We start from the raw sequence: 18,176 nt of genomic DNA, 5'->3' as shown, positions 1-18,176 counted from the left end.
TTCCTTCCTCCCTTCCTCCCTTTCTTCCTCCCTCTTTCCCTTCCTCTTTTCATCTTTTCCTCTTTGTAGTGGATTACAAGAATCAGATCACAGATGAATATCTATCTTTCTGCAGCTTCTTCCATTGACAGATCTGTTTGTCTGTGGGAGACATTTTCCTCTTGCAGCCATCAGTGCTGTGGGCCAAACTGGTACAGTGTCCTCCCAATAGCTCCTGACAAATCATGCCTTGAATGCAGCAATTACTGCCATCAAAATAATGCTAGGGTCCTCCTTTCCTGACTACCTCCAACTCCTTCATAGGACCGCCTTCTGATTCACATATCTGGTGAGGCAAAGGTCTGAAAACTTGATCCTTTATTATTCTGCTAAAGTCCATTTTTTTTTCATTCCTTCTTTAATTGTCTATAGCAGGAAATCTAATCTACTGTAAAGCCAGAATCAGCTGCAGTCAAAAAATCTGATAATGCACTTTTCTCAGCTGATGGAAAAGATAAATGACATCACACAGAAACATCCACCAATCACATTTCATTTCCACCACAAACATGATGGCATGTACTGAATTAATAGACATTGTACCATAAAGTTGTGTCTTCTCACTCTGTATTTTCCTGCCTGCTTACACAGTGTTTGTACAGTTTTCCACAGGTGGGGTGCAGCACTTTCCAGTTTGTGCTGCTTTGTTTTCTTTCTCTGTAAAAAGAGAAGTGTTATCTGTCCTCTTTTCTAGTGTTCTTGCACTTAAAAGATTAAAAAGAGTGCAAGATTGGAAGGATCAGCATGTTGACCGGTGTGAGTAATGTCTGTATTCAGCTGCTGGATTGCACTGTGGACTTGACTGTTTCCTTGAACAGGCCAGGAAATGTTTGCAGAACTTTAATCGTGAGCAAAATGATACAGGTCTGGCTTCACAACTGAAGCTTACCTTCTAGTCCCATCTCAGAGTTTTATGGTTCATTGTAAACAATTTGTTTTAGTGTGTCCTATAGCATCATAAAGTTATGTAATGGAAAACTAAAGTTAAGGAGATCGTATGCAGATGTCCCATTTCTGCCAGGTAAATTCTTTCCTAGCAGGAGCCCTAGAGAGGGAAGAAGAGGGGTCTATGGCCACCAGCCAAAACAGAAGCCTGTGCCTTACTCCATGCCCACAGGAGCCCCTGTGAGTACACAGAGGTGAGCTGTGAGGGATGCCTGAGCAAGATGAGTATTTCCTGTGGCTCCTTGAGCATGCTTTTCACCCTGCACCTCCTCAAACCTTATGGGAAAATGAAATATGTTGTTTTACCTGACATTGCATGTTAGAGAAACAAATGTTTTCTTCTTCCCACTGCCTTAGCATAAGTCACTGAAATGTTGCTAACAGGAATTAACCTATGTATTATTTTGGCCTTGAGATCTCCGAATAATTTTTTATTTTTATTTTTTTAGCCTAAGATGTATACCTCAATATGAGATTTATTTAACGATCTCCAACTAATTTTCTTATTTGAATCTTGGAGCTGCTTATGGTATTGTCTCATCCTCTCCCCTTCCCCCCAATATATTCTTTTGGTTTGGCAGCTTTCAATTTTATGCAGAAACAGCAATGAGGCCACTGGGGCAGCTGTCGAACTATTGCTTCCTGCCACAAAGACCATTAAAAATTGACTGTCTGGGGCTAAGAAGATTTTCCTTGAGGCCAGGTGCAGATGAAATGGAAAAATAAACACAGCCTACAACAGCACTGGGAGAAGAGTTTATAAGAGCCTGTTCCTGTTGCATTCCTCTTAATTTGTCAACAAAGATCACAAAAAAAGTGAAAGAACTCAAATGGGAAGGGGTGTGAATGGCACAGCAGTGTGAGAGTGGGGAAGAAAAACTGAAAGCATGGGGAAGAAACTTGATTGACACTGACTACATGGGACTGATTCAGATGTCTTTCCATGAGGAGGATAATGGACTCCTTTCTCCCATGAGTAACTCACCTGTAATAAGTAAAGCCACTTGTGTGAACAAAGCCCGAAGCATTAACCTCTCAGGTAGAGATGAGGTTGATCTATCGATGGGGGCAGCATCTGGGGTACTCAGTCTCTATTTCAGATAAATGAGTGGTAGTCATATCTGCAGCAAAAATGTGAGAAAAAATCTTTGTGTAATTTAAAGTGGGGATCTAGAATGGTGGAACCCAGAGGCTTCATGAAAGGTGCAAGACAGGGTGAATTTCTGCGTGATCTGATACATTAGCCTGTAGAAACTATTGAGAAAATGGGGAATAGGGGGAATTCATTTCACGTAAACTCCTGAAGTATTATAATACAATGATCCCAATGCAGGCAGGAGAGAAGTCACACTTGTCAGCTCATGCATGCATTCTGTGAAGTGCTAGATTTCTGTTTTCTCTCACTGCTGTATATTTCTGTTTACTCATGAAACACACACAAAAAACAACAAACAACAAACAAACAAACAAAACAAGCTGGGAACTGCAGTTGGAAATTGGTGAAGGAGGTAACCCTTGCAAGACAGAGAGAATCACATATAAACACGCATTAATGATCATTTTTCTGATCAGATTAAGTTCTCCAAAGAATGATTAAGAATACCTGTTTTCAATTCTTTGGCAAAATCTTCAAGAGCAGCCGTTAGCCTCAGCCCTGGAATATAATGGATGAAACTGCTAGATTTTCCAGACATTGAAATAGGAGAACTTCCAGCCTGAGGTGGGTGTGGGGATTTCAGAGCTTCTGAGTGTTAGGAGAAAACCATAAAACTTTCCCAGTTTGCTGCTGATGCACTCTGTATGTTAGAGGTTTTCTTTATTCCACTCCTTCTCAAATAACATCTCTCTTTTCACTCAGACAGGTGAAATTCTCTGTGAAATTCATGTATTTCTGCCAGTATACCCAAAGAAGGCAGAGCAAACAATAAATATAAATGGTAGGCCCAGGAAGATCATTAACATAATGCTCATTTATTCCCCTATTCTTTGTGTTCCAACCTTCCCCAGAGGAAATGAGATATATTCTGCGTAAGTAGAAAAAACATTTGCAAACAACTTCATGAAAATACCCTTCCTGATATTATCCCAACCTTTGTAATCAGGTATTGGTAATCATGTAAGCAAGTGATTACACAGATTCCTACATTTGAAGAGTTATCCAGTTCATCAGAGAGAGACATGTAGATCGCAAGCAACAAGGGCCCTTTGCCAACAGAACTTTCACCATTTCAGAAGTGAATTATCCTTGATTACCCACTCTTTTCCAGAGCTGATATTTTCATGTCAGCAATGAGGCACACCTGGTGTGGGGAATGATTTGCCAGTCCTGAAGAATGAGTTTCGATCTCCAGGTCTGTCAGACAAAGACATTTAATGTGATGAGTTACTATTCCCCTCCTTCAGTATTACTGAAGAACCCTGGAGATTACCCTTCAAAGTGTGCAAGGCAGAAATGTGAGGGAGAAAGGGAAGAAGATGCTACGAGAATAAGTGTACAACCCCCAAAAATTCTGTGGAGTTGGAAGTTCAGCTGTCATGTGAGATACACAGACCCAAATTCTTGCTCAAAGTCAAATAGAAGACTTAGAGGTTGACATTCAGCACCTCAAACTCTTGTTTTTCTCTCTTAAATAAGGAGAACCTACTAAATCATAATTCTTCAGAAGGAAATGGCAGATCTGGGAACCAGCCAGTGGTCAGCCATTAATCTTCCATCTTGTCACAGGGTACAGGAAATAAGGGAATAATAGATGAGAAAATCAAGATGTTGAGGTGAAGTGATAGAAATTTTATTTTTCTCTGCATGTTTCTATTACATAGAACCCCTTTCTGAACAAAAATGTTTTTGCAGAATGGTGCTAGGAGATATTCTTGTAGTGTGTGAGAGAGAATGATTGACACACAAGAAAGGCTATTTCATTCCAGATGCTGGTAAGAAACTGTATGGATAAAAATGAATTATATACAATACATTAAAAAAAGTAACAGTTATCCTGTAAAGGAGGTGAAATGAAGTGGAATGGACAAAACTGACTACTTGAGCCTCCATGTACTGGATGAATTAGAAAAAAAAAAAGAGTGAATGCATTCTGGAAAATCTTTAAGTTGGAGGACTTTGTTTAAAACTGCAAGGGAGAGATCTGAAGAAATCTTGACGTCGCAGGGATTCTGATTTGAAACTCAAAAAATGACCTCGATGTCCTGAAAGCAACAGAGTGAGAGAAGGAAAAAGAGTTAGACCTTGAAACAAACAGCAAGATGTCCTTCAACGATATAAATGAAAGGAGAAATGAGAGGGGAAAGGCAAGTTATTCTTGAGTCAAAATCTAGATAAGTACTTCATTCTTCATTAAAAAGGTAATGCTTTTATTTGCTGGGAATTTAGAAAAAAATGTTGACAATAATACTTTTTTTTTTTTTTTTAAAAAAAGAATACAATCATATAATCATAGAATCATAGAATCATAGAAACATAGAATGGCTTGGGGTGGAAGGGACATTAAAGACCATCCAGTTCCAACCTCCTGCCACGGGCAGGGACACCTCCCACCAAACCAGGTAGCTCAAAGCCCCATCCAGCCTGGCCTTGAACACCTCCAGGGATGGGACATCCACAGCTTCTCTGGGCAGCTTGTGCCAGTGCCTCACCACCCTCTGAGTGAAGAATTTCCTCCTAACTTCTAATCTAAATCTCTGCTATTTTTGTGTAAAACCATTCCCCTTCTGTCACTATCTGCCCAAGCAAAAAATTGCTCTCCTTTTAAGGAGCAACAAGGTTGCCTCCTTTAAGGACTGAAAGGCTGCAATATGTCCTCCCTAGAGCCTTCTCTTCTCCAGGCTGAACAACCCCAGGTCTCTCAGCCTTTCTTCATAGGAGAGGTGCTCCAGCCCTTTGATAATTGTAGTGGCCTTCCTCTGGACCCTCATCAACAGCTTCATGCCCTTCCTGTGCTGGGGGCCCAGACCTGGATGCAGTGCTCCAGGTGGGGCCTTGTGAGGGCAAAGTAGAGGGGGACAATCACCTCCCTCCCTTGCTGGCCATGCCTCTGTTGATGCAGCCCAGGATGGAGTTGGGGAAGTATAGATATAGATAAAAGCATAGGTTGAGAACTCTGGGAAAAGAGAGAAATATATATATATATATGTATATATACATATACATATATATATTTAACTATTTTTTTTCTGTTAAATAATTTCCTAGAAAATTATGGAGAGTACTTGAGAGATCATGTTGGTCTGAGTGGGACAGAGACTTGTTTCAGTGTTTCAACGGAGGCAACTGGAGCCTTCAAGGAGTCTTTGCTGAGACTGACTGCTGATCATATCAGACCTATATCCTGGAGAAAGCATTGCTGGCAGAGCTACAGGAATGTTTAGGTAAAAATACACCCGATGAACTACAACCTAGTTTTAGGCATGGGTCTATTAACAAAGTTTTGAGACTTTTCTGTCCAAAAATCAACCACTTACTGTAAAGAAGTAGAAGATACAGAAAGCACAACAGAAACCTTATAGGAGTTCCCCACAGATGACCTCTATGGAGTCATCAGAAGAGCCTACATCTGCTTCATGTGTTGGACCAAAGGTACATCGGAAAGTCAGATACATCTGAGAGAGTTGCTTCAGCAGGAATGTGAGAACAGATGTGCACACCAGTCCTTCTCCTGCTATACAGTTAGCAGTTAGGACTTGCAGACCTCAGGATTTCAATCTGATGTCAAGTTCAACAGTCACCGGTGAAATTATATTCCTGATGAATCTCTCATCTCCCATTGGACCTCTGTGCATGTGCACTAAGTCAGAGTTATTTTTGTGAACTCTCAGTGCAGCAAAATCCTTTCACACCCCTAGAGGCATTTTTTTTTTGTTTAAAACAAGACACCCTAGTTTTAGATGTGGACTTCATGAGCAAAAAAATGCTGAACAGCTATAAGAAAATGCCTTTTCTTGAATAACTTGTTTTCCCTATGACAATTTTCTCTCTTGATTTTTGAAGGAAGCCTTTCATTTAGTTTCAAGTAATATCATTCTGTCTTGATAATGAATTTACTCTGCTCTTTTAAAGAGGACCTGCTGTTGTTCTCACTACACAGTATATATAAAAAATGCCTTGGATAAGTTTTGGTGGCCAAAACAAAAGGGATGTCTTGTTAAATGTATTGCAAATGAGCATGGCTGTGTGCTGATTTTGGCTCTGTCATTTCCTATTCCACCCTTGCATTTGTAAATTAAACTCCTATTTTCAGATTTCCAAAGACTGTTCCAAAGTTTATGTGATTCCTTTAATTATGGCGTGAAGTAGAGGCAAATGCATTCCAAGAGACCAACAATTACCTGGAACATGTTATTACAGTGAGACTTACGGAGATCTGCAGCATTTGTGAAACTCCATGCAACACAGCTGAAGAAGAAACTGCTGAAGATGGATCTGACTAGGTTACAATAAAGGTCTCAAAAACTAGTCTTCTTTCAGTAACGTTAATTGATATCACAGAATTATAGTTCAAACAAGACTGCCATCTGAAAACCTCACAAGGTGAATATGGAACATTTTTCATCAATGAAAAAAAAAAGAAAAAACAGTATTATTTTTTTCTTAAGACGTTACAGTTATCACATATGCACTTGTCAGCAATATTGTTTTTGACATACAGAAAGATTTTTTCACTGGAGATACTGCAACCAAAAAAACCTGAAAATTCAGTACAGGAGCTGCTTTCCTTAGCAGAGTCATGTGGGGTGGGTGTTCTGCAGATGTTTCTGGAGAAAAACATCTATTATACCATAATCTATGTTTTTATTTATTTATTTATTTATTTTTAACTCCTCTATAAACCTTGCTTCATTGGATTGCTGCATAAAAATACTTCCAGTTTTAAAGAATTAGAATAAAACTCTCTCCCCCATTTAAAATTCAGAAGATTAGAAACATTGAAAAAATGGGGAGAATTCAAGAATACCTTGAATTTCCTTCATCACACATGATTAGTATGAGATTTTGGGGGACATTCCCATGTCAGGCAAGAACACCTGTAGTCCCTTAGGAGACAGGCATTTCTTGTGCAGCTATGAATCCTGTGAACACTTTGCAAAGCTTTCAGTTCTAATCTACAGCTTCCTCACCGTGAATATTACTCAGGGTCATTCTTGTTTCTCCGTACCCCCTTAATGGTCATTGTTTCTAAGATTAAGAAAACAGCTGACATTTTCAAGCCAACAAAGCAACAGTTGTTTATTCTTCAATTTAAATAGTAAATGTGGAAAGGAGTGTCCATGAAAAGGGGATTGAATTCCCACCTGTGCTACCACTTAATTTTTGTTTTGGAAATAATAGCTGAATAATGGTACACCGTGGTTAGGTGAGATGAAGCCCTTTCTGGCAAAGAAAATGAAATCCCCTGCAGTCACTGGATGTTTCTAGATGGCTCTGGGCAACCTCGTTTTCTGTGACCTGCAGAAGGTAGGGTTTACTTTTTCATTGTAAGACTTCAGCATGATTTGCATCTTCAGCAGCAGGACTGAAGGGCCTGATCCCCTCTTGCTGAAGGGCTGTTAAATCTCTTCTGCATAAGGACATTTCTCCCAAAATGTTGACACAATCAGTAGCACTCTCTACTTTGAGAGACCCTTTATACATTAGTGCCCTACTCATCACCTGGGAACCAGAATTGCAATAGGTGAGATGTCTTTAAAACCCCTTCCATTCCCAAGAAAACAACACTCTAACATAAATATATTTTTCTGATGCTTACACTGTGAATTTCAGTGTTACCAAGAGCTATATGAAAAAATACACCTTAGTAATAAGCGTAAGGATTTCTCTGCTCTCAGGGTGTTTGGTAGGCAGCTTCTTCTGTTTTTTCTTGTACATTTTTCCTTCCCCAGATCCTGTGACTTCTGTTTTTAGTTATGCTTCTGTATTGCCAGCCTGAAACTAGTCCAGCAGCTGTCTCAGTCCTTTCCGCCCTAAACTCACACTCTTTTTCTCTTAAAAGCAATGCTGAAAATACATTTTGATCATTGTTTTTAGTGAAGTCTCCAGAGAATGCTGACGTGCCACTCAAACCTCTGTATTTAAACCTGGGATTTTTTTTTCCTGGTTGTACAAAATTGAAGGGAATATACTCCAGTTTTCTGATGCTGAACATCCATTGCTGAATAAAAGTCTTCTCAGGTCTTGCCTGCTCAGATATGAACTTAGCAGAAGAGAAGATGAAGAAGGCACGTGAGCAAGCCATGGTAAGCAACAGCCTAGCCTTAGTGTGAGATTTAATGGAACATTAGAAAGTTGGTGGAAATGAATGTCAGCCCTCTAAGTATGCATATAAAAGCTCTGGAAATGGATACACAAGTTACAGGAGAAAAATCAGAGACTTGTGCTGATATGCCACTGTGGAATACAGTGATAGCTTCTGTTGGAGCAAGGACTGCAGGTGTGAGGAATTCACATCTCTTCTTCTACATTTTAAATACTATTATCAAATTAATGAAAGAAGGAAGATGCCTGCTTTGTCATGTGCCAGTGTTTCATTACTGATTTGCATGCCAAACTAAAGCAGGTGCATTGTCCTGACTGAGGATGTACAAAATATAGCATTGTGCTATAAACACAGTTCTTTGGTGGGGTGCAAGTTTCCTCATTACTTCCTAGCACTGAGACCAAAAAGCCATATAAACATATTAAATGAAGTCCTGGGTCCCTAAGGGTCCCACACAGATTTAGAGGTCACCTGGAAAAAGTGTTGTGAAGTGTCAGTGTGGCCAGTATGTTCTAGCCAGCTGGATCCCTGAGTAATATAGCCACTGGCCAACTGGCAGCAGCTGATCCTGGGGACAGAGATCACACAAACTAGTTCTTAATGAGCTTCTCCTTTAACAAGTTCAATAGCAAGACAAGCTGCTCAGTGCTTAATGATAGGTCTCATGTTCTTAGACAGTGTGTTCTTAGTGTATGTTGCACCAACTAATTCTCGGAGTGATTCACCCAAAATTCAAAATTTGGGCTACAGGACAGAGTTCAACTCATCTCTGTTGAGATTTTTTGAAGTCAGATATGAACATATGAACTTAGCAGCTGAAAAGGCACCTTTTAGGAGAGAGTGTCTTAGATCCCTGTCCACTAAAGTGGATCATTTCTTCAGCTCTTAGAAATTGGGGTTGATGAAGACCTCTGGTAGTTCCTATGGATGACTCATGCTTAGCAAACATTTGTAGTGAATTTGGTCCTATAGCTTTAAAGCAGCACTTAAACTACCTTAACGGTAAAGGTGCCCCATCCAGGTACCTGCTATCAATTCCTTCGGTGGCTATTATTGCAAGACAAAGGATGCTTCTGTAATGCCTCTGCTTCCAGTCTGTCTGCAAAAGAAAGCTGTACTGGCTGCTCTAAAATACCTTTATTGAATTAGAGACTGTTCCCCCCGATGAAGACAATTTCATTTCAGTGTCAGACTCTTGTTGCACATTCTTTAGACGCAATGCATTCATGTACTGCCACTTTTTAGATTTGTCATTCATGGCATAGCTATGGATTGGCCTTGTGTCTATGTACAGAGATTTGAGAAAGAAGAAACAAGACTATCTTTAAAAATGAAATTACCTTGCTTTTCTGCTGTATGATGCCATTAAAATGAAGTATAATTGTGGTGGTTTTACCTTGCAGGGCAGCTGAACTCCACCATGACCACTCTCTCACTCCCCCTCAGAAGAAGAAGAGGGGAAGAAGAAAGTATACTGTAAAGAAAGAAAAAACTAAACAAAAGAAAGCAAACAAAGAAAAAACACCTAAAGGGTTGAGATAAGGATAAATTAATTAAAAAGTAAAGGAAGAGGTGAAAAAGCAGGCCATGGATGCACAGAGAGAGAGAGAAAAAAAAATATTCTCTACTTCCCATCAATGAGTGATATTTGGCCACATCCCAGGAAGCAGGGCCTCAATGTGCATAGTGGTTGTTTGGAAGGACAGATGTTTTCATCGTGAGAACCCCCCTGGTCCTTCCTCTTTCCTAGCTTTTATTGCTGAGTGTGACAACATATAATATGGAATATCCCTTTGGTCAGATTAGGTCAGCTGCCCTGGTGATGTCCCCTTCCCAGTTCTTGCCCACCCCTAGTCTGCTGGCTCTTGGGCGGCTTGGAGGGAGTCCTGATGCTGTACCCATATTGCTCAGCAGTAGACACAACACCGGTGTGATACCACTGCTGTTCTAGCTACAAGTGCAGAGCACAGCACTGTATGAGCCGCTGCAGGGAAAGTTACCTTAATTGCTGTGGTGGTTAAAAGCATGATAATTTTCAGCTTAAATATAACAAATCACACCTATTTTTTTAATGTGCCAACATTGTTTGCAGGGCTAAATATTAAGTCCACCCCTTTGATGCTCATCGTTGCTATCTGATCATCTAAAATACTATGTGATTTGAATTATGTCTTTTTTTTTTGTGTACTCAAAGCATTGTCTTCTGCATCTGACTACATAAATTAATCTAACAAAACCATTTTTGTCTGCCTACCTTATATTTCTTGCATCCTTAGTTACAATAACATTGCTATCATGCTAGCAATGGTTCATGCAAATGACAGTAGTTTGTTTTTGGTTAATAGCCAAAACAGAGTAATGAAAAAAGTTAATGATAGTCAGTGGTAGACTGTGTTTAAGTGACAGTAATGATGTAAGAAGTTGCACTATTTTCTTTAATGATGGTTTTGCAAAGCTTCATGCATAAAAAGCAAGCAAACAAAATATTGAAATTGATCTATATACAGCTACCCACAGCACAAGACTTTTTTCACTATTGTAGGGTGGGAAACATTTTAATTCCTTTCTCTGGAAGATAAAGAAAGAGAGTTTGCTTGCCAGTTTGTTACCTATGCATCATCTTAAATATTGTAATTTATCAAGAAAATTACACTGGATATCATAACTTAGCTCCTGACTCATTCAGTAAAAAATGTTTGTTTTTATTTCCATCACAGTAGCATATTTTACAGTCCCATCCTGTGCAATTTGCTATTCCATCTCACTAGAGAATGATTCACATTTTTCTATTTTACTTCTACGCTTCTTGTGCAATGGCATCCAGATAGATTAATTTCTGGCCACTACTTTTCCTAAAGGTTGCTGAAAGCCTGACTTGAATCTTTTTGTTAACCCTTTGCTGCTGTAGAGCATTTTTTATTGATCATAATGCTCAGTAACTTTCTTCTACTATTTCATTCACATGTTTTAAGTAAGAGCTCACTGAAACAAGCTATAGTAACATTACACCAACACCAGTAATTCTGCTCCTTCAGGGAGACTAAATTTTGCCAGGCTTCCAACAGGATAAGTGCACTTTTCCAGTCAGTGCCCAGAGTGACTGACTTGCACTCTAATATGAACTGTGGCCCTAGCTTAGAGGGCTGATTTAAATCCAGCTAAAATCAATGCTAGGACATTAGCACTTCACTTTCTGTATTGACTCACTACCTTGAATAATTGCCCCATGATAAATATAATAATTCAAGCCACCAATGAAAATCATATTTTTAATTGTGTTCTCAGTCTGTTTTAGTTCCACTGAGGTTTGAAATGTCAAGGAAGTACAATCTGCCCTACCCTAAATCTGCAGAGAAATGTGCCTTCATTAGGATTTGCTTCATCAAAATGTTATTCTTTAAAGCTGTTCTTTAACACTGCGAATGAAATTAAATGAAATGGAACTGCTTCTCCAAGTCGCAAGGAGCCTCTCTCTCCTAGGTGGCAGGACTGTGACATTGGAGCTCTGCAGAAATCATTCCACCTTCTGAAGGGAGGGGAAATGAGATGATGCAGATGGTATTTGGATTAAGGCTGAATGAGCAAGATGCCTCCTCTTAGTGCTCCTTGCACAAAACTTTTGCCAGAGCCATTGTACGAGTGGGGATGCAGTTCACCCCTGTTGCTTTTGAAAACTTTGACACCCTTTTCTCCTGGAGTGACTTCATCTCTTACAGTACAGGAGGGACCACTGACTTCACTGCAGATAGAGAAAGGATTTTATTTTCCCCAGCCACACTCTTGCATTTTTCAGGCATGCTAAAATTCATTTGAAATGGAGAGAGAAATAAATGAAGCCTAGAAGTGATTTCGCAAAACTCTGCTTTAAACTTCTCTGTATTCTCTCTATAGGCCAATGTCTCTGCATTTGCTTCATTTTATATGAAACTGATGAAATTCATATGTAGCTCCTCCAGTTAGGTAAGTATTTCCATAAATGCAACAGTAATTAAATTCAGCTATTGGCAGAACTGTAGAAAGTGTAATGCTGCCAAAATCACTGACTTCGCTATACTGTAAGTTCAGCCTTTCACAAAGGAATGGAGTTAGAAAGTCTGTGCAAAGGCTTTGTATTTCACAGCTTTAAAAGCACTTTAATTTTAGCCTAAGAAGATCGTTCTCCTTCTGTTTTATATACATTCACCGTGCATAGCCGTGCTTCCTATAGCAGTTCCAGAACTGGCTGCCTTCAGTGCTATCCTCCTGCAGATTGTGGACTGTTCAGTATAGAAGTTGCTGCAGTGCCTATAAAGCAATGCCAACTGCAAAATCCAACCAACATCTAATTTAGGGAAGTGACGTTGGCTTAATGCAAGGAGAACTGCATGGAAAATCTTTCCTTAGAGCTTTGCTGAAGCAAGGCAGTGATCTGTGGCATGAAGATGACAGGGAATTATCTGAAATTAAAAAATGCAAGCTGAGGTAACAGAAGCAACGTGGCTGTCAGTAACGGCAGTTATTTAGGATCAACCAGAGGAGGTCAAGCCTCAGCCTCAGCATGCCAAATAAAGTCCTTCTAAATGATAGAGTGGGAATTCCAAATAGTCTCCATCCAGTCTGCTTGGAGCTCACTAGACCGCAGTGTGAGGCATGGTGGTTAGGCTTGCCAGAAATATGGCAGGACAGGGAGCACCCTCTTATTCAATCCTTTTATCTTCCATGTTTGGTGAGGGTCCTGTTTCACCCACTCAACCCATCTTCATATGTGCTGCACACATGGAACAAGGTGGGACTATTCATGCATGTGCAGGGCATGCTTTGTAACAGTAGGGTCAATCTCTCATATTTGGTTCACCAGAAGCCTTAAAGAGTTCCCACTTCTTAGCTCCTCCCCAGGCAATACAGTGTGTACCTCATGTGAACCTGCTAAGTCAAAGCCAAGGATTTATGCTGTGATGAACAACAGCTGCAGCAAGGCCAGGTGTTCCTTTAGTGATTTAAAAATAAGGTAATTAGTCACAAAAGATAGGAAAGAAGACAGGTTCACTCCTTTTATCACCATTGAAATAAAGGGTGCTCAGTAGGGCTATCTTTCAATTTTCTCTTTCTGCATATGGAGAACAATTTTAAATCACTGAAATTTAATTAAAAAAAATGAAGATTTTAGGTGAGCTTTAAAAAAATAATAATAGAAAGCAAAAGAGTTGAAAGAAGCAGTTGAATCTGATTAAAGGAAACTTTAAGAGCAAGGTGTTCTCCTCCAGCTTCTCTGGCAGAAAGAAACTAAAATTAATGGGAAGCCAGAACAGATGAAAAAGAGAACCATACATCTGCCTACTTTTAAGAACTGGTTTCTTCTTAGTCCAATGCAATGAAACTAACATCAGAACTGACCACAATTCCAGCAACCAGGAATTGAGCACTGAGTCCTGGGACTCTGGTTATTCTTATATATGTCTTACATGGCATCCTTGCATTTCACTTGCAGATTCTGTAGGACAATTTTTTATTTTTTTTTTTATTTTTTTTTTCTTACTTTAGCCCATATTCCAACAAGTATATTCTTTCAGTCAGAATGAACTTTATTTGAAGTGCTAGGAACAAACAACTGAGAAATGCAGATTTTATAAGAGCACATCCTAGGTATATACAAAGTCCTATAAATACATCCATACCTATAATTTTGTGGGTGTAGGTCAGCTTTGTGCTCGTCCGCACTGAAAGGATATGGAGCAGTCCTGTTTCCAGAGGTGACTGCATTTAAAGATGTAAGGAAAAGAAAATCATCTTTGAGAGCAACCTCCCTGAACTTGCACAGGGAGATCAGTGAACCAGTTTGTTTTTAATCTAAAAACTGGGCATGAAGGCTTTGTGGTCTAAACAACCCTTTTGAGGCTGAAATAATGAATGCACCAGAAACAGGTCAGTTGATGCTCCAGCATATTTCTGGTGCTGTGAGAATGTCTAGATTCATTACTTTAAATTACAAATAATTTTGTAGCTAATTACTGCAATTTACCATATTTTGGATACATGATCAGTCTATTCCTTTCCAAGACTCCCCAGCTGCTGCTCACTTAGCCACTTGTGTTTTCCTTTCATCATTCCCTAGCAAGAAGCACAGAGCAGAGCTGGGGCAAGCTGCAGGGGCTGGCAGGTTGCAGAGGGAGGGGGAGCCACATGCAGTCTCTCTGAGCCCTAGCAAACTTTCCATCACACATTTCCTATCGGGAAAAGCTATGCTGAATGCAAAAGACACAGATATCCATGAAACAGACTTGACTTTCAGACTAAAGAAGAGCTTTCGGATGAGGAGGTGAGTGCAGAGAAATCTTGGTTGCAACTACCTTCCCTCATGAAGCCAGTCAATTCTACCTTCATGATGTCTACTACAGTTTTTGTTGGTTTAGGCTTGTAGCAGGATAGACTTTTTAAAAATTTCCTCCTTACTAGACTGCTGGATTTGGCATTTATTCAAAGGGCAAGGGCCCACCCAATCAGTCTGCTGGAACTTTCCCCAATGAAAACACCTCTCTGCTGCAAGCCTGTAATCACTTGTAACTGAGTAGACAGCCAAGGAAGAAGGGGGAGAAAGGAATTTCTCCAGACTTTCACTTTTGCAGCTTTTCATTAAATTTCACCTGTGTGTGCTCAGTTTCTTCAAAGACTTTTTTGTTTCATATATGGGGGTGATGGCTTAGAGGCTGTGGAAGTAGTTAGCCACAATAGCTACATGTAGACTTTAAAAAAAAAAAAAATTATTTTATTAACAGGAAAATCATTACTCTCTCTGGTCCTCATCACAGGCAGAAATGTGTGGGTGAGAAAATAAACCTCAGCAGGAGCTGCACTTCTGCCACATTCTTACAGGGCAGAAACGGGCTGATGAGAAGGCATCAACTGGCCTCCACCAAGAAAAAAGGGAAAAAAAAAAAAATCAGAGCTATTTTCCTAGCTACCCATACAAACATCTCCCTCCTGCTTCCAGTCTGTCTTGTCCCCAGGGGCTGGGACAGCAGAGCCCGTAGCCAAGCTGCTGCTACTGGTGCGTTGAACCACTGCTAAAACTTTACCCAGACAGCAGTCCTGCTTCATGCAGCTTTTCCTGTATTTCTTTCACTGTCCTTAGAATGGGGTAAGGAAAAATTATGCAGCTTGGTAACTGTTTGGTCAGGCTCCTCCCTCCGTCCATCCCCCTCTTTTATTTTTCCTTGTGTGCACAGCCCACTGACGACGTGGACACTGTGTGGATGAGCGCCAGGGCGAGGGGCACAGAAGAGTGGAATTCTGTGTCAGAGCTTCTCTCCCTTCTCACAAACCTATCTCGGCTCTAACAGTTCTTCACACAGCTTAGCATTTACTGGGGAAGAGAGATAATTTAAGGAATAAGGCCTCAAATGAACATTTTTCACACTGGAGCTGAGCTGCAGGAATTTTCCACATCTTCAACCTCAAAAAATTTCAGCTTGACTATGTGGCAGGAGCATTTTCTGAGCACCCTTTTGTATCTCTGCCTTAACCCCTAATCCCTTCGTATATTTTGGAAACTCAGTGCTGATAAGCCCTGTTGATTAATAGATATATAGATTGAATTAGCTCAATTTACCCAGGGTGAGAGATACCTTGGGAATCAGCCTGTCCCTTAATCACAAACATGCTTACACCATTGTAAAAAAAAAAATATAGAGAGGCTGTGTTGTGCTAAAAACATTTCCAATTGTTACTGTCTGTTCTCTTGTCTTAGGATCGTCACCAAACAATTCATGTGCTGCACGCTGAAGTGAGCAATGCAAGTACCGTGCATAGGAAGCCCAGAGTGCTTGGAAATTGGAAGAGCAGAGTGTGAGCGGCAGTGCATTTTGGATTATTGTGGGGCACGAATCTGTGACTAGAAGATCATGCCAAGAGTTTGCTGGTGTAGTATGGAAGCATAACGGAGCCCTCCACACTGTTGGGGATTTGTCAGAAGGGGGGTTATTGCCTTCAGGATGTTTGGTGAATATTTAAGGGATTTAAGAAGGTGCCAAGAAGGAAGAACAGTGTAATGGTTTGGCAAGGATTGTGGGGAGAATTGATAACGTGCTATCAGATGCAGGGGCCTTTTAACACAACTCTGGGAGTATGATCAGGGTGTGGAAAAAAAAATGGTTACTGAATAACAGCAGATTTTTCTCAGGCGTTATGAGAAAGGGCAAAATCAGGTAAAAGGGAGGAAAAATGTTTCAAAACGAAATTATCTCAGTCTCTGTAGGATATCCTTACAACAATGAAAATCAGCCCTCTGGCTATGACTAAAGCAGTTACTTTTTTTTTTTTCTTTTTTTTTTCTTTTTTTTTTCTTCTTTTTCTTTCTGGGAAGATAGAGCCAACAGAATATCTTTGATATGGACCTACTTTGGTCTACCATAAGCAGAAATGTATTTTCTATGAGAAGAAATTGTTTATTATTAGATAATTATTTGACCAAATGCTTTGAAACAGGAACAAAATTAGAAAAATGCCATTCCCTGTACCAGGGTTCATGAAAGAACCCTGGGAACTTTGAAACCTGTTGAACTAGGTCCCTAAGCCACAGAATAGGGGTTCTCCAAAATTTAAGAAAACAATGGGATCCTTGAGACCCGTTTCTGAAGGTTTCCTGCAACCTCCCAGCTCATGGGATTCATAACGTCCCAACTGCTGCCATAAAGCCCCTTAGCAGGTGTTGTAGTGGACTGACAATATTGCCTCAGGCCGCATAATTTTCTTAAAAGATTCCTGCCATGGTTGGTGGAATTATGCAGTTTGTGTGCTCTGAAATCCTCCGGCAGCTGTTCCTCCATCCTTATCCCATATCTCTTCTCTTTGCAGCTGGGGTAAGCTACCTCAGGGAGCACTCACATTCAAAGTGACTGATCCCTCCTCCACCGGGGAAGGGGGAGACCTCTACCAGATGGATCCAGTCCTTGAAGAGGCCCTCACTCACCTTAGGCTCCTATGAAGAAAGGGGGGAGAGAGGGATGCATGAAATTCCCTGATTAATGCAGGCTATAACTAAATAAACATTTGGGGAAAGCAAGAAAGTGAGAGAGCACATAATAGAGATAACAGAACCCAAACTGAGAAGAGTAGGCGGTGGAAAGGAAGGGAAGAGAAAATGCTGGAAAAATGCAGAGGCCAGTACTGGGGGAGATCAGCTACACTACCGAGTTGCTCCTGGGAAGTCAGCCAGAGTATCTCTGTAGGAGTCTTCGTCTCTCTCTGACTGTAAAACAGTGCTAAGGCCTTGCACAGCATCCAGTTAATGAGCTTAACCAGTGGTAACAGGATTCAGATGCCATCAGATATCATCAAATCTCTTCCCCTAGACTATGCCAGAAAGGAAGTCACTGGACAGAGATTCAGAGAGCTCCATCAATTTCCCTGTAAAGCCTGATGGCTTTTGTTAACCCAAAACTATCCACAACATTTTGTACTTTTGTTTGTACTTCAAGAGTACTCAAAGAAAACAGCTGCTTGCTAAAATATCCTTGCTTCCAGTGTTTACATTGATCTTATATATATATATATATATATATCTATATTTACCTGGAGAACTTCCTGTGAATGAGCAAATTAATTTAAAAAACCCACATAGGGGTACCACTGAAATGATCCAGAGTCAGCAGGCATCTGTGTTGCACGCTGCAAATACAGCCTGAAGATGCATGCTTTATTACCAGTATGAGCTTTGGGGCAAGTCAGGATTCAAAAACAGTCTGTCAAGTTCAGGTTGTAACAAAGTGCACCAAAATTTTCAATGCCTCACTTTTCTTCACCTATAAAACAGAGATATGGTCATAAAACATGTTGATATCTCTAGCATGCTGCAAACCATAACTACTGTTATTCCATTTCTTTTTTAAGTATAGAAAAACTCTTGCTAATTTTCAACATGGACCCATCAGATGATTCTTGCAGTCACTTTCTGAC

The 18,176-nt window shown here is 40.2% G+C and overlaps 1 long non-coding RNA gene across 1 annotated transcript; it reads left to right on the top strand.

Moving 5' to 3' along the window:
* The first annotated feature begins 10,816 nt into the window (after positions 1-10,816).
* On the top strand, positions 10,817-18,013 carry LOC118163187. The gene is made up of 4 exons (XR_004748898.1): positions 10,817-10,876; positions 12,138-12,206; positions 15,970-16,067; positions 17,799-18,013. It is a non-coding gene; the product is annotated as an uncharacterized LOC118163187 (long non-coding RNA).
* The last annotated feature ends 163 nt before the right edge of the window (positions 18,014-18,176 follow it).

The sequence above is a fragment of the Oxyura jamaicensis genome, chromosome 2 (assembly GCF_011077185.1).
Source record: "Oxyura jamaicensis isolate SHBP4307 breed ruddy duck chromosome 2, BPBGC_Ojam_1.0, whole genome shotgun sequence".
Taxonomy (NCBI): domain Eukaryota; kingdom Metazoa; phylum Chordata; class Aves; order Anseriformes; family Anatidae; genus Oxyura; species Oxyura jamaicensis.
Note: the sequence above shows the minus strand (reverse complement) of the source record. Positions and strands in the feature narration are given on the sequence as shown.